This window comes from Anomalospiza imberbis, chromosome 8, assembly GCF_031753505.1.
Source record: "Anomalospiza imberbis isolate Cuckoo-Finch-1a 21T00152 chromosome 8, ASM3175350v1, whole genome shotgun sequence".
Classification (NCBI taxonomy): Eukaryota; Metazoa; Chordata; class Aves; order Passeriformes; family Viduidae; genus Anomalospiza; species Anomalospiza imberbis.
The window spans coordinates 33,546,734-33,563,247 of NC_089688.1; the positions used below are offsets into that span (position 1 = coordinate 33,546,734).

The 16,514-nt window shown below is 47.4% G+C and overlaps 1 protein-coding gene across 4 annotated transcripts in view; it reads left to right on the forward strand.

Moving 5' to 3' along the window:
* The first annotated feature begins 5,708 nt into the window (after positions 1 to 5,708).
* PTPRE (protein tyrosine phosphatase receptor type E) overlaps positions 5,709 to 16,514 on the forward strand; it is a 97,664-nt gene continuing 86,858 nt past the window's right edge. The window contains exon 1 of one of the 4 annotated variants that reach the window (XM_068198337.1): positions 5,709 to 5,838. The gene's annotated coding sequence lies outside the window, so the exon portion shown is untranslated. Of the gene's footprint in view, positions 5,839 to 6,829; positions 6,880 to 15,590; positions 15,616 to 16,514 lie in introns of those variants that run through there. The other 3 variants (XM_068198336.1, XM_068198333.1, XM_068198338.1) reach the window with 3 other exon arrangements.

Below are 16,514 nucleotides of genomic sequence, written 5' to 3' on the forward strand. Positions count from 1 at the left end.
TACATATTAGGATTTTTTAAAAATATTATTTTTATTATTTAGGAGAAACTGAGTCTAAAAAGTGATTTAATAGATTTAAAGGAGAAGAAAGAAAAGGAAATTTTGAAAAGCCTTATTTCTTGGTTTTTTGGGGGTTTTTTTGGGTTTTTTTTTGTTTTTTAACAAATTGGGTGTAATTACTAATAAATTTTTAAAAGATGTAATTGGAATTAGGATGTAGGGTAGGATGAAGAAACTCTAAACTGCCAGCAGGGCAGGATCCAAGGTTTGGCTCCCAGGTCAAAGCTCTCAGCTGTGCTCAGCAGCAGCCAGGGACATTCAAGGTGAAGCCACTGCAAATTATTCTCAGTTGTGCTGCAGCTGCAGTGCTTCAGTGCTGGTGCTGTGAAAACGCCGTGTTCTGTCGAAACATTTCGTTTCAAACCAGCTGGCTGCTGGCAGGGCGACTGGTCAGCAGGGCTGGCAGGAGGTGCTGCTGATGTTTGGGATTTTCCCTGGGCCTGACCTTCATGGTGCGACCTCGTGTGTCCCACAGAGCCCTGAATTTTTAGGAAAAAAAATTTTCATTGAAAGAATAATAAAGCACTGGAATTGTCTTCCCAGGGGGGTGGTGGAATCACCATCTCTGGATGTGTTTAAAAAAAGGCTGGACATGGGACTTGGCGCTGCAGTCTAGTTGAGGTGTTAGGGCACGGGTTGGACTTGATGGTCTTAGAGGTCTCTTCCAACCTCATTATTCTGTGATGATTCTGTGACATCCTTCTCCATTTCCATTTTCCACCTCTGACTGCAGAGGAGCTCACCTGCTTCATCCCTCAGCTGCTTTTGGCTCCAAAAAGATTCCAAAAGCTTCCAGGATGTGCGGGATCAGTCCATGCGCTCCACGCGGGATCCAGCCATGTGTTGCCTGTGTTGTCTCTCCCTCTTCTGAGATGGATAAATTGGAATTAAAGCAAATTGGAATTAAAGCAAATTATAGAATATTAGGAATAAAATCCAGGAGTTTTCCTCTGGCACTTTGCAGCCAGCATTCAGAGGGAAACAGGGATTTGTTTGTGCCTTTGGACTGGAAGAGGGAAAAGGGATAAAACAACTTGGATTTTGTTGGAGCTGGGGCTGAGAAATATGAAGCTGCACTGATCTGCAAAATGATTGCAACAGCTCCTTGGAAAACTTCGGAATTCTTTGGAAGAGAAGGGTGTGAGCACCATTTTTATGGATCCCTGCCCGTGGGGTGGCTTTGCACAATTCCATCTTCTGATTTCTTCTTTCCCTCTGACCTTTATTTTTTTTTTCCCACAGCACTTTAGAAAGACAAAGTAAACACGTTTGAAATGTTGCTTGGATTTCTTGCCAGAAAATGCCCAGAATTTCTCAACTGAGAGCTCCATCCTGGGATGGTTGTGGATGTCTGAGCTCTGATGTTGGAGTGGGATCACAGCTAGAATATCGTCCCTCACACAGGTGCAATGTTGTCACCAGCCCCTCAGAGCTCAATCCTCTCACCCCGGCAGGAGCTGGGAAAAAAACTGGCGAAAAAATAGGAGTATTTCCAACTGGGAGTTAAAATAAATGGAAGATCCCAAAGCCACCACGCTGGAATCAGCACGAATGTGCAACATCCTGATTTAAAGTGATTATTGCTGCCAGGGCATCCCGTGGATAAGAGTTGTGCCCACTCTGGATTTATGGAAAAGGGCCTGAAGTGCCAGGAAAGGAGGGAATGGCTCCAAATTTCCAGGTTAGCTGGGATATTGGGAAGTGGGAACACCCCTTGCTCACATGGCAGCTGCAGGGACAGCCCTGAAATTGCGTTTTCGCAAAGATATTTGGGGTAAAAAATCTTCCAGCATTAAGTTTTGATGGGAAATCAATCCTGGCATGGAAATCCTCCACAACTTCTCCCAGGGGAAGGAGAGCAGCACCTCCTGAGCATCTGACTCCTTGTTTGTCCTGTTCCTCCCCATTTCCAAGCTGGAAAATCCTTGGTGGCCATGTTTGCAGGCCATTGTGGTAAAATGAAGAGTTTTAAAATGAAATCTTGAAATTATAGAGATATTTTCCTTTTTTTTTTTCACTCCAAAAGTCAGTGTCTGCATTTCCCCAAGCAACAGAGCTCCACTAAAGCCTTTAAGATCTCTCAGGGTGTCTTTTCTCCATACCCTGAAAGATGCCACAGCTCTAAAATGATGTGTTTTGATGTTAAAATGTTTTAATTTATGACTGAATAGTGAAATTGAGTGGTCAAGTGCAGTTTATTGAAGGGCGAGGGGCAAAAAACACTCCTGGCATTTGAAGAAATGGCAAATACAGCCTTTGCAATGTTTTCATTTTAATAAAACGTGGCTTTGAAGCTGCTTCAAGGTGTGGAGTGTTTAAAACAACCCCTTGAGGTGGAGATGGAGAGAAGAGAAGGCAGGGCAGGCTTTCCTTTATTGCAATTTCTGTAACAATTCTAAAGAGAGGTAGGTTTGAACACTTCAATCTATTCCTATGGACTCCTAATTTTCAATTCCAAATGGAAAAACCTTCAATAAACACCCCTTTGAAGTCATTAAATTAACTACTGCTGCAATATCACACAGCCTCACGCTTTTGCCCATTAATTCCTACTTTGAAGGGTTTTCCTTGCGTTTTCAGGCTGAGATGTTTTTGCAGCATCAGAAATTCTGGGTCTGGGTCAGTTTTTCTGCTGTTCTGCCTCAGATATCCTGATTTTATTCAGGAATTCACAATTTTTCTTCCAGTACATCAGCAAAAAGACTGATCCACCCCACTCCACCAAGGGCATCATGTTGGAACACCCAAATAAAATGTTGGTGGTCAAATCTTGCCTCATTCCTATAATTTGTTTTCTTGAGCTTGCCCAGTTATTCCTACCTTGAAGAGCTTTTCCTGTACTTTCAGGCTGAGAAGTGTTTGCAGCCACAGAAGTCCTGGGTCTGTGTCAGTCTCTTTTGCTGTCCTGCCTCTGATTTTCTGATTTTTTGGGGGGGAATTCGAAACTTTGATGATATCTTTGAGGTCACTATTTATAGGAATATATCAATATAATTTTTAAAAATTATTTAAGTTTTATTCCTAAATAATCCAAATGCTTCATTAGCATAGTGGAAATCATCCAAGATTTGATTGAAGTTCTGAAGAATTAAGGGGAATTTCTTACCTTGTATAAAATAATAAGAAATCTTATTTTTCTTCTGCTACATCAGCAAGGAGACCAATTTACTGCACTGCCACCGAGGTTAGCATGTTGGAATACCCAAAATAAAATGTTGGTGTTCAAATATTGCATTTTTCCTATCATTTATTCCCAGAGCTAGAGGCAGAGAGTACCAGAGAGCACTGGAATTGCTCTGGGTGAAGTTCTCAGCAGTTCTGCTGGAATAATGTTCCTTCCGAGGTAGGGATGCAGGGGCTGGGGCCAGCCAGGAGCCGTGGGAGGCCCTGCAGCATCTCTGGAAAATTGGAAGCAAAGGTGAAAGGGCTGCCAAAGAGCTGCCACTGCTGAGAGGGCTTTGATTTGTGATGGAAAGAGAGGAAAAGACACCTGGGCTGGGAGGTGGAGGAAGGAAAGTCCCTGTGGGATATTGGATTATCCCAGAACTGGGATAAATGTGGGATCAGCTGCTCGTTGTTGTCGTATTTTTGCATGATATTTCAGCCTTCCACGTTCTTAAATTTATTTTTTGGTGCATCTTCTGTCTTCTATTAAATGGCTGCAAATCCCACAGCAGCCTTGTTTGTCATCCTCTCCCCTTTCTCAGCACAGAAATTCCCTTCAGACCTTGTCTGGAGAGATCTGAAATTGGGTTTCAAGACATTTCATCTTTCACATCCCCACTCCTGGACCTGAAATCTGGATTTCTGGCTGAAGCTCTCTATCAGAGAGCATCACCCTGGGTTGTTTTTCTGCAGCCAACAAAAATTCAGCCTCAGGCTGTTGGCTCCAGCTTGTTGGTGTATCCTGGAAAACACAAGTGGCATAAACCTGGCCTTGGAGCATCCTGGATGAGACTGGGAGGAGGCAGAGCTGGGGATTAACAAGGCTAGATTATCAATATAATCATCAATTATGGATGTGAGTGTGGAAGATTGGATGTTCTTTTTACAGCTTTATTTCACAATTGCACTATTTATTTAGATATTCTCCTTCTCTCCAGCGAATCCCTTCACACCAAATAATGTATTAAAATTTTTATTGTACAACTTTGCTTCCCATTTCTGTCTTGTGACTAATTAATTTTGGGACCACACAGCCTAATAGTGTCTTTAATTCCTGCACTAACAGAAAATGTGGTCGTTTTGTCCAATACATATAATAATTCTATTTATTTTACCGCCTGGCTATAAGCACTCATTTAAATTAATATCCAAATCCTTGCAATTGGTCCTCAGTGAGAAAATCGCTGACTTGCAGTCATTTATCTGCAAAAACGTTCATTAAAATCCAGCTCCTCCCTGGTGCTGTGCCCGCTTGCACTGCCACGTCTGCTCACGGAATTTCAGCCTCCCACTAAATCGCCGTTTCCTTGTCAACACGATGCCAAAGGGACCTAATTAGGCCCTGATGAAGTTTCCTGCAGAAGACACAGGTATTCACAGATGTTCTGATTTTTTTTTTTTTCTTCTGGTGTGTCTTTTTTTACAACCCCCACAATTGTCTGACATTCTTTGGAGCACCTAAACACGTTGTGCATGGGCATTGGGGGTTTGAAAGTAATCCAGAGTTTGAGTAAGGTTAGGAGAGACTTTTAGGATCACTTGGATCTCTCCTGGAGGAGGGATTTCTCCTGCTGGAATGCTCTTCTTGTTCTGGGACATACTGTGGAAAACTTAACTATGGTGTGCATTGACATGGGGAAGGTTGAAAGTAAAATATAGAAACATTAAGGTTGGGAAAGACTTTTAGGATCTCTCCTGGAGGAGAGATTTCTCCTGCTGGGATGCTCTTCTTGCTCTGGGACATCTCGTGGAAAACTTAAACACGGTGTGCATGGGAATGGAGGGGTCTGAAAGTATTGCAGAGAATCGTTGGGAAAGACTTTCCAGATCCCTTGGATCCCTCCTGGAGCAGGGATTCCTCCTGCTGGGAGGCTCCTCTGGCTCTGGGAGAGGTGTGTAGCAGGGACTGGAGCCAAGAGGTGCTTTGAGCCGCGCTGGCTCCTGATTCCCGCAAATCCCCTCCTCCCTGCCCTGCTTTCGCACCTGCCGCTGCTGTTTCGGGTCTCCCGTCCCGCCTCGCTGTCCCCCGGAGGGGACACCGGGGACCGCCAGCCCCAGGTGTGTCCGTCCCCGCCAGCGCAGGCAGCGACACATCCCGGGCGGGCTGGGCAGCGAGGGGACGGAGCCTGCGGGGCGTCCTGTCCCCGGGGGCCACCCCTGGGGACATCCCGGGACGGATGGGGACACGGGCGGCTGCGGCATCACTGGAGCCGGGCGCTCCGGGAGGAGCTCGGGGGGGAACTCGGGAGGGCACGGGCGCTCGCCGCACAGCCGGGGCGCGGCGGTGGCGGTGGCGGTGGCGGTGGCAGGGCTGTCGCTGTGGCTGTCGCTGTCGCTGTCGCTGTCGCTGACAGAGCCCCAGGGCCGCGGTCCCGGCCGGGCCGCTCCCGCTGCAGTGCGGGCCGTGTCCGCCAGGCGGCGCCGCGGCGGCCGCGGGCCGGGGCTGAGCGCGGGCTCGGGAGCGGGCTCGGGCTCGGGAGCGGCCGCGGCAGCGGGAGGAGGCGGCGGCCGAGGGGAAATTTCCTGCCGGGAGCCGCCGCCCCGGCCCACAGCGCCTGCCCGGCCGGCCCGGCCGCGCCGCCAGCGGCCCGCGGAGCCGCCGCAGCCGCGCAGGTGAGCGAGGCAGCGAGGGCGGAGGGAGGGAGGGAGCGGGGATGCCGCCGCCCGCAGGTGCCGGGAGCGGCCGGGCGGCTCCGGCGGCTCCGGCGGCTCCGGCGGCTCCGGCGGCTCCGGCGGCTCCGGCGCTCCGAGCCGGGCACGGACGGGGAGAGCGCGGCGCTGCCCGGGGCCGGCCCCGGGCGCCGGCGCGACAGCGCGGCCACATCCCGGCGGCGACATCCCGGCGGCGACATCCCGGCAGCGACATCCCGGCGGCGGCACCGCCGCGGGGGCAGCGCGGGCGGGCGGAGCGGGCGGAGCGGCGGCCGCGGCTCCTCGGCGGGGCTGGGACCGCGCGGCGCCCGGGAGATGCGGGACGCGCCGGCAGCGGCAGCGCCAAGGGCACGGCCGGCTCCCCGCGCATCCCTGGGTATCCCTGGGCATCCTTAGACATCCCCGCGCATCCCTGGGCATCCCCGCGCATCCCTGAGTATCCCTGAGCATCCTTGGACATCCCCGCGCATCCCTGAGCATCCCTGGGCATCCCCGCGCATCCCTGAGTATTCCTGAGCATCCTTAGACATCCCCGCGCATCCCTGGGCATCCCCGCGCATCCCTGAGTAGCCCTGAGCATCCTTGGACATCCCCGCGCATCCCTGAGCATCCCTGGGCATCCCCGCGCATCCCTGAGTATTCCTGAGCATCCTTAGACATCCCCGCGCATCCCTGGGCATCCCCGCGCATCCCTGAGTAGCCCTGAGCATCCTTGGACATCCCCGCGCATCCCTGGGCATCCTCGCGCATCCCTGAGTATCCCTGGCTATCCCCGCCCATCCCTGGTATCCCTGGCTATCCCCTCGCATCCAGCCCAGGTGTGCTCCCCCGGGCTCTGCCCCGCTCCCGAGATGGGGCTGGCGCCTGAACTGCGCCTTTAAAAGCGATTTTCTCCCGTCGGTTCCCACCCGGCCCCTCCTGAAGCGAGCGGGGCCGGTGGCAGCGTTCAGGTGAGCGGGACCGGTGGCTGCGGACGAACTCTTGTGGTCTCCCACGGTCAAGGCTGGTGTTGTTTAAACTCCCTCTGTTTCCATTTGTTCCATTTATTAGTTGCTTTTCACTGCTTCCCATTGCGGGATTTTATTTTTCTTTCACTCGCGGCTTTGTGGAAAGGGCTAAGGGGTATTTGCTGTGGGACGGAACAATGTTTTCTAATTGTGAAAGGCTGTGTCCTGCTTATTTCCCAAATTTTCTGTGAGGTTCCTCTCCATGTGGCTTATTTCCATAGCGTGAAGTGATTTTCTGTGTATTCAGCTGGGTAGCTGTCTGTGTCTGATTTGGATGGGGTAGACGCTGCTGAGCTGAGAAAAAGACAGAGTTTATCGAGTTGGGTTTTTTTTTTTTTTTGAGTTTTTTTTTTCCTCTTAGATGTTATAATCCGTGGAAAGTAGAAATAAAGATGCAGAGAATTAAAAAAAAAATTAAGTGCGTCACAGTTGTACCTTCTGTATATGCTGTGTTTGGGGCTTGTAAATAAATAAATAAAATAAATGACTTCTGATGAAAACTAATGACGTTCAGCTGGAGGCTGGGTGTAGTTTAGAAGAGATTTAAATGTGGCTAAAATGTGCTTTCCTCGTCCTGGAGGGAGGTTATCCTCCACTTGGCTTTGCTGGGGGATAAATGAAACCAGTTAAGCTTAGAGTGGGAAATTTTAGGTGGCTTGGGGGCTTGGTCTTGCTCTTGATCAGGTGGAGTTTGGGCTTTGAGAGGAGCCTTAATGTAACGAGGTGTTTATGGGGCAACCTGTGGGGCTTGGGGTGGTGCACTGGGGAGAACAGGGTGGGCATGGAGCGGGACCAGCGGGCTGGAGTCCCCAGGAGGAGGGGGCCGTGGTGGGCATGCAAACATCACCTGTGGGGCGATGGATCCGCCGAGCGCAGCGAATTCTGCTGAAAACACTTCTCCAGTGCCAGAACGAGCTGCAATGTGTGGCGAGAGCTCAGAAATGTGCGAGGAGAAGGGAAAGAAAAGAATGTGAGAAACAAAATGGTGTGGGCGTAGTGTTTGGTTGCTTTGCTGTGCTCCCAAATAAAGGGATTGCTGTGCTCGGTATTCCTGAAATGCAGGGATTCTCCCAAGCACGGAGCAAAACTGAATTCCTGCTTTGAAAGCTTCGCTGCCACCTTTAATAAACCCAGACATCTTTGTGTACCTAAAGCAGGGTGCTGGGGCTGTTTGGGCTGCAGGAATTTGTCCTCAGGTGTTAAGTGGGGAATTTTAGCATATTTGGGTCCTAGTTTGTGTTTGCATTTTGATTTTTTTTTCTTGCTTTCCACCTCGCATGTTTGTGGTTATTTACCTGTTAACAAACTCAGTCGAGGTTTTTCATCTCTGAGTAAGGGCTGGATTTCCATAAACAGCCCTCTAAAATCCCTGAATTTTCTTCGTCTTATTCTCCTTCCCTCACCCTGCCTGGCATTCCCAGCTCCTGCGTGGTGTCAGGAGTGCGCCGTGTGGGCTGAAACGATGGGGAGCTGGGAAAGGATTGCTGGGGGACCCAGCAGGTTCAGGAAAATGGAAAACCCCCCTGCCCCACGCAGGTTCCCGTGGGGCTGGGGCAGGGGGCAGCGCTGCTCCTTGCCTTGCACACAGTGGGCTCTGCACCTTCCCAGCTGCAAGGTGACAGCAGTGCAGGAGGATTTTGGAGTTGGTTGGGTTGCTGGAGCTGGTGGTGTCATGCCCAAAGCTGCAGAGCTGTGTATCAGCTGAGCTGGTTTCAGAGTGTGATCCAGCAGAGCTCTGGCTGGTGGACTGGGTGACCTTTTTCTCACTCATTTAAGAGGTTTTGTGAGGAAAAATGAGTGGACAGGGTTTGGCAGGCTGCCAAAACTGTGAAATAGAGCTGGAGGAAGTCAGCACAATTCTGCCCTGTCACAGATGTCCTTGCTGTTTTCTGGGAGCCAGATCCACGTGTTACAGAAACACAGAAGGGTTTGGCTTGGAAGAGACCTCAAAGCCCATCCCATTCCACCCCTGCCATGGCAGGGACACATCCCACTGTCCCAGGCTGCTCCAGCCTGGCCTTGGGCACTGCCAGGGATCCAGGGGCAGCTCCAGCTGCTCTGGGCACCCTGTGCCAGGGCCTTGCACCCTCCCAGGGAACAATTCCTTCCCAGTCTCCCATCTAAGTGTCCCCTCCCTCAGTTTCAAGCCATTCCTCCTTGTCCTGTCACTCCATGCCCTTATCAAAAGCCCCTGTCCAGCTCTTGTTATCAGCAAAGTGTTCATGTTCTTCATGCTTGGTGATGCCAGGAAAATTTGTTCAAGGGTTTGGAGCAGGTCAGCTGCAGTGGAAAATAAAAAATGCTGTGGAGGAGGAAAAGCAGGGAGATCCCAAGGAATAATGAATTGTTTGTCGTGCTGCTGGGAGCACACAGAGCCCACCCTGCTCCTGGAGGAGAGGGAGCTTCTGCAGGAAAATGGTTCAGTTACAGACAACCTGAGGATTGTGCTGGTCCCTCCTGGGAATGATGTTGGCATTTTGTAAATGTGATGTTGTGTTTCAATCTCTGCTCCCAAAATGTTCCTCAGCATGGATTTATGTCAGGGCTTAGCAGCAGCTGGAGATCCCGTGTGTGGTGTCATCAATGAATGGTGAAGTTTTAGTGGAAAAAACCTGCCTTTAAGTGGGCATTCAAAGAGAATTATTCGGTATCTGGACATGCAGTGAACATTTCTCAGGAGAGGAGGTTGAAAACAGATGTTTTGGGTAGAAGCTGCAATCCCATCATTATTCCAGGGGGGCTGGCAGGAAGGGACCACATTTCCTTTAAAAACAGCGAGGTGGGAGCAGCACAATGGGATGGTTTGGTGAAGCAGACTCCAAGTCTGCTCCTCATCCAGCACCCCTGGGGAGTCTGCAGGATTTTTCTGGGGGGAGTCCGCAGGTTTTCTGGGGGGGGGAGGCTGCAGGTTTTTTGGGGGGAGTCCACTGGATTTTTCTGGGGGGGAGTCTGCAGGTTTTTTCTGGGGGGGAGGCTGCAGTTTTTTTTCGGGGGCTGCAGCTTTTTTGGGGAGGATGCATTTTTTTGGCGAGGCTGCAGTTTTCCAGCATCCCTGCAGGCTGGGGGGCAGCAGCAGAGCAGCCAGAGCTGAGGGATGCTGTTTGGATGCCCACAGTGAGCGCCTCTCTGCTCCTTGCTGGGCATTTCATTATTGATCTCCTGCTGCAATATTAATGGCAGCAGAATCCCTCTGTAAGCTGCAATATCGTTCTGTGCCCAGCACGGGAAGTGCTGTGAATTGGCTCCATGAATTATGAAGGAGTTTGGAATTGCCTGGTCTTGGTGGAGCGTTTATGGCTCCCCTGGATGTGGCTCTGGTTTTCTGGGCTCAGAGTGTTCTCAGGCCATGATTTGGGTGTTGCTCGTGCTGATTTGTGATGTGATGCAGCAGAATTTGGGCTGAATGAGGAGTGGGTGCTCTGTGCAGGATTTCTGCATGTTTTTAAACTCTTATCTTGTGTTTTTTACTCATTGTGCCTTTCTGCACAGGCTTTCATCCTGGTGTTGTTTTTGTCCTGTCTGATCTGAATTGCACAACCCCAAATGCTCTAAGTGTTAATAGTAAAAAAACCTGCCTGTATTTGTTCCAAACTTCTTGCTGAAATGTTGATATCTCTTCAGGTGTGTTGTACAAATACTTTTAATACTTGTGTAAGCCAGAGCTGAAATGAGATACTGATAAGGCAGCGATTAGGAGGAGCTCAGCAGCAGCATTTTGTTGAAGTGTTTGTACAGGATTTCATTTTGAGTTGTTCACATCATGGAGTGTATTTTTAAGGCATGTTCAGCCAACTTGCTGCAGGTATAATAATAAAGCCATCCCTGATATCCCTCTGGCAGCCCAAATCCTCTGTGTTTCCTGCAGAGGATGCCTCACCAGTGACATCCCCTGCCCCCAAAATGCCCTTTCCCCTTTGGCTGCTGGCACTGACTCAGTGCTGAAACGGCAAAGTAAAATCTGCTCACAAAGATCTGCCTGTGTTCAAAGGTGTTTCCTGGCTGAGGGGAGCAATAAAACTGAGAAGAAATTTGCTGGATTAGTTTGTTGCTTGCAGTGATGGTGGACTGTCACTGGGAAATGTACAACAACTCAGTCCTGGGGTTTTCTGTCGCTTTTATCCCCTCTGTAAAAAGGAAAAAGTGTTCAGCCCTGAAAGCATGTCTTACCCGAGATTTCCTTTTTCTAATGTACAGCAATAGTTTTTTTGGTAAGAATGCGAGGTCTGACAAAATACAAACAGCAAATCAGGCAGAAGTGAGATGAGACATAAACTAAAAAAATATCTGAGCGATAGAAGTGACAATTTTGGGTTTTCTGTGTTGGGAAGAGGCAGCTCTCTCCCACAGGAGTGTGAGGATGCCCCAGCAGCTGGAAGGAGCTGTGCCGAGAACAGCTGCTCCCTGAAGATAACACACAAACAGGGATGCAGCAGCAAGAAGCACCGGGGAGAATGAGGACTTGGAAAGGCTTTGGTTTCATAGGACAATGAATTTTAGAGAAAGCAAATAACAGATTTGCAAGGGGAGAGGTGAAAAGTGTGTTACTCATGTCACTTCTAGAAGATCAGGACGCAATAATCAGGGCAGCTGGAGGATAAACCTCTGACTTGTAAGTTTTGTTGCTCTGGAGAAAATAACGTAGAATGAAATACCCAACTGCACATCCATGGCAAGATCTCACCCTCCTGAGCTCCATCCATTCCTGGTGTTCCCTTAATTGCTGTGGTTCTGAGTTTTCTTCCCTTCCACAAAATCAATCTCTTTCCCCTGGAATAACTTCTGGAGGGAGCTGAACTGGAACTGCTGTGGTTCATCCCAGTGCCCCTTGGAGACCAGCTGAGCAATTTTGGTTGAGTCAGACTGGGATGAACTGGGAACTCCGTGGTTCCAACCCCCCTTTCCAACACAGCAACCAGTGTGGTGGGTCCAGTGCTGGTTCATCATCACTTTCTGATGTGAGGTAGGATTAGGAGAAAGGCAAGGTAGGCTCAAAATTTTAAAAAGATATAAAGAAAATTCTATTAAGACTAATTAAAAGAAAGAGTAATAAGCATTAGAACAAAACTTTCAGAACACTTCTCCCCCCACACAACTTTTTCTTTCTTACTGACAAAATTTAAAATTTTAGTCACTTTATTACTTCTAGAATAGTCTTTCTTTAGTTTGCTGAGGGAGAGAATTCCTTCTTGTTAATGTTATGGAGACTTCTCTATAACAAAACCCAGTTCTCTCCTGGCTCTTATGAAGAGCAGCTACCCAGGGAAATTTGTAATCCTGAAATCTCTTTATCTTCTCCAAGGCTGTGGGGTGATTGGGTTGGGGTGAGGATGCAGTGGTTGACTTTGGGTTGGTTGTAGGAGTTGATGCTTCCCTGTCTGAGATCCTGAATCCCTCAGGGGCTGCTGCTGTCCTGTCTGTGAATTCCCAAAGGTGGGACCAAGTTCCATGAGGTTCACACCATGCCTGCTTTACCTTGGAGTTTGCTTCTGTCATTTCTTACCTCCCTTGGTTCTTTTAATGTATATTTTTTTTTTTGTCCGAAAGAAAATCTAACTCTGGTCAATGAAAGGCAGCATGATCACAGCTTGAAGCCAGCGATGAAAATTCCTGCTTACAGACCCTCTGGTTTGCAGGATATTTGATAAAGGAGCTGTAAATAATTCTTTAGCAAGAGCTGTAATTCCTCAGCTTCAGTTTTCACTCCTAACCCTTCCCTCACCCTGCACACTGTTTCTTTTGGTGAATTCGATCTTGATTGTCTTTTGCCCTTTAATCTTGTCATCTTTGCTGGTTGTCCTTGGAAGATTTATTTTCCTTTGCATTCCTAGTCTTGCTTTCTGCTGGAATATGCTGTGGATTACTAGAGCTGCAGTGCTGGGCCTTTCCTGAGTAGTAAATTCCTGATTTAAACAAGCCATAAATAATGTTTGTACCCCGTGTTCTGTGGGTTTAGATGTCTCAGGGACTGAGTCTGGTTAATTTAAATTTGGGTTTCATGAATGTCTTCAATCATGCTGCAGAATGTCACTTAAAACATTTAATTATTCAATGATATTAATTGATCTGCAGCCTGTCTTCCTACTAATCTGATAGAACAAAGTTTGCAAATTGCTGCTGAGAGCAGGATTGTGATGGAACAGCTTTTGGATAGCAGCAGAAAAGCCTTTGTGTAACCACGTTAAAATGATAGATGCTTTCCCTGTTAAACACAGGCCTGAATTTAAATGGGTTCACGTTATCATTTTGTTTGCAGATGTCAAAAGCTCATTAATTTTAAGTCCAGCTCCCTACCTTGCTGCTTCAAATTGCTTTTAAATTACACGTGTGCTGATCAATCTTGAAAAGCCCAAATTAAAAACTCAGCCGAGGGCACGTTTCAAGGCCACGGATCCAACACTTAATTCTATCTGTTTTCCACAGGCAAACCTCCCACTCCAGCACTGCTTCCCAGCAGAAGTGGGGGGAGAGGAAGTTGTAGAGACTTAAATATTTCTGGGAAGGCGGGGAGGAAAGGAAAAGGTGGAAACAGGGAACTATATTTAAATAATGACCTATTTACATTACATAGTTTGAACTATTAGAAATTGACTTAGGAGCTTGTGGTGTTGAGATAATTGGTTCTGTCATAATGGGGCATTTTTCAAAGGAGGAACCTCAGATCCTGGGGTCAGTTTTGGGCCCCTCAAGACAAGTATCTTTGACTGTGAACAGCCCAAGTTATTTATCAGTTTTGTGCACGTGTAACTCGGGCTGTAATTTGTCCTGAAGAAGCTCCAGAACTGCTGCACTGCATCAAACTATTTGCCCTTGAAATTTGGCCTCATTTACCAGAATTTCCCAAGGAAGAAACCTGAATAACTTCCTTGGGAAATCACAGAGCCCTTTCTCTGTGATTGTACATTTGTTTCCAGGAGTTAATCCGTGCGGGATGCTGCTGCTGACCGGGCTCTTCCAGGGCAGTTTTGCTCTGTGCACTTTTCCTGGAATGGGATTTCAGGCTGGCCAGGCCATCCCTGAGGGTTTTTCCCCTCATTCTGAAGGCTGCACTGGGAGCTGTAATGGGAACCAGCTCCGGGGCGTGGGAAAGGAGCACAGGCAGGAACTGTCCTGCCAGACAGCCTGTGCAGAGCTGTGCCCAGCTGTGCAGGCCTGGGGGAGGGACAAAGCAGTGGTGGGCTGATTTTTCAGCTAAAAATGCACTCACAGCTGGGTTTTTTTTTTTTTTTTTCAGAAGCATGGTAAATGGTTTTTAACAATTTTTAATTTTTTCCTGGATTTAGATGTATTTGAAACTCTTAAATTCAGTGCCTTCTATCAGCTCTCCTGAAGCTGAGCATAAACCATGTCTTGGGCTGTTTTGTGTCCATCCAGCACTGCTTTGGACACCTTTAACCACCTTAAATGGCCATTTTATTATTCAAAGATATTTGATCCACTCTCTCTGATGAGGGAAAGGAGTTGGGGAGATAAACTGGTGGAGTTTCGGTGTTGGGTGATGTTTCACACATTTATGTCTATACAAAGAAATTGATTCTTACCACCAAAAGAAATGAATCAAACCCAAAAGAACAAGACAAAATAGAGGAAGATATTTTTAAGGTGTGATTTCTGTATAAATAACAATGGTTACAGACAGTTCATGGATGGTTTGAATGGGAATAAAGCAAGAGGGATTTGATTAGGAGTGAAACCTCAGCCAGTTGGTTTTTAGTTCCCAGGGGAGGAAGTGGCTTTGCTGGGGAGCAGAGGTTTTGGGAAAGGCAGAGGTTTTGGGATGAGGAGAAGCAGGAATTGAAGTGAGGGCTGAGGGATGCCCAGGGCGAGTGGGGGTGAAAATCCCACCTGAAGGACAGGATTTGGAGGATCCGTCTCTGCTCTCCCCATCCCAGGATAACCAGCTCCAGGGAAGAATTTGGAGCTGGTGAAGGCGATGGGCTTTGAATTTCTGCTTTGCATAATCAGAGCCTGAACACAGAAAACACCTTGCACATGTGACTTTATGTGCATAAAACATTTTGTCATAAAAATTGATTTTCAGAGCAAGATCTGCCCTCATTTTTTAATGACTTGAGTGTGGCTGAGCTGTAGCTTTCACTTAGTTAAGCTCATTTCCCGCCATGGCTTTGGTGGTGGCTGTTGAGAGTCTCTTCGATGTGTGAGGATGAAAGAAAAAAGGGTATTTTTTGAGAAAATATGAAACAAAAAGGTGGATTTTTGGAAAAAAATACGAAATAAAAAAGGTGAGTTTTTGGAGAAAACATGAAAGAAAAAAGGTAGATTTTTGGAGAAAGTATGAAACGAAAAATGTTGATTTTTGGAGAAAGTATGAAAGAAAAAAATGTGGATTTTTGGAGAAAGTATGAAACCAAAACAAGGTGGATTTTTGGAGAAAGTATGAAACTAAAAAGGTGGATTTTTAGGGAAAATATTGTATTTCTCTTGGAATTTTCTCCCCGAGGTGCTAGCAGCCCTTTGCTGATGCCCAGGGCTGCTGCCTGAGGACCACAAACACCAATTGTTTTGGGGAGCAGGACTGGCTCTGGCTCTGAACACTGCAGCCATTCATGGGCGCTGCCTCCGGGCTCACAGGAGCCTTTATCCCTGCAGGGAAACTGGAATTTTCCTCGGGGACAGAAGCAACAAAGCCCAAAGGGGGAAATGAGCCCGTTCCCTCCTGGGCAGGGCAAGGCAGGAGCGTAGGGAAGTCCCCTCTTCCCTCAGCCAAAGGCAGGTGATGACATTTCTTGGTTTTTGGGGCTTGTGGTTGTATTTTATGGATTTGAGGTTTATTTTTTTTCTTAATCTCACTAGGTCAGGAGGGCATGATGCTTTTGTTAAAAATTCCTTGTAGTATTGGTGTTCTTATTATAGTTTTATATAGTTATATATATAACTATTATCGTTGTTATATATTATATTATATTATCATTATTGTATAGTATTATACTATTTATGATGTATGTTGTAGTTATTATAATTTTTATAGCTCTTTATGCATTGCTGAATTGTGTCTGTGGAATGTAAGCATGGCAAAATATTGTGATTTCAGACAGAAGAGGAATGAACAGCTTTCAGCACCTCAAATCACTAATTAGAGTGATGCAGCACAGAAATATCACAGGCAGCAATGCATTTGCAGAACTGGTGGCAGCAGGGATTTGCTGCTTAGGGGTTTGCAGAAGGAGCTAATAAATTATCAAAGGTATTAAAGAGATTCTGTTAATTTGCAAGGCTGAAAACACTCAGAAACCACAGAGGCATTTGTGTAATTTCCAGCTCTGTGTTTAAGAACTCCCATGAGGACCTCTTAAAACCACCAGGTGTTTTCTGGCTTTTGAAGTCTCCCTGGAAACATCTAAACAATTGCATCATGTCGTTGCTCTTTGGTCAGAGTCTTTAAAAGCTGTAGCTCTTGTCTAATTGCAACAGGGGATGTTTGGCAATAGGAATTTGGGAAATAACGGCTCCTTAAAATAGCCTCAAGCCTGAGGCATGGTAAATACAGAATTAATTCTGGTTGTATCAGGACAGTCAATAGTGGCAATAGGTAATTGTTGTAGTAAAATTAATTTTGGGGTCGTTGGGGCAGCAGGTTTGGTGTGTTTCTTTAGTTTGGATTTTTTAAAATTT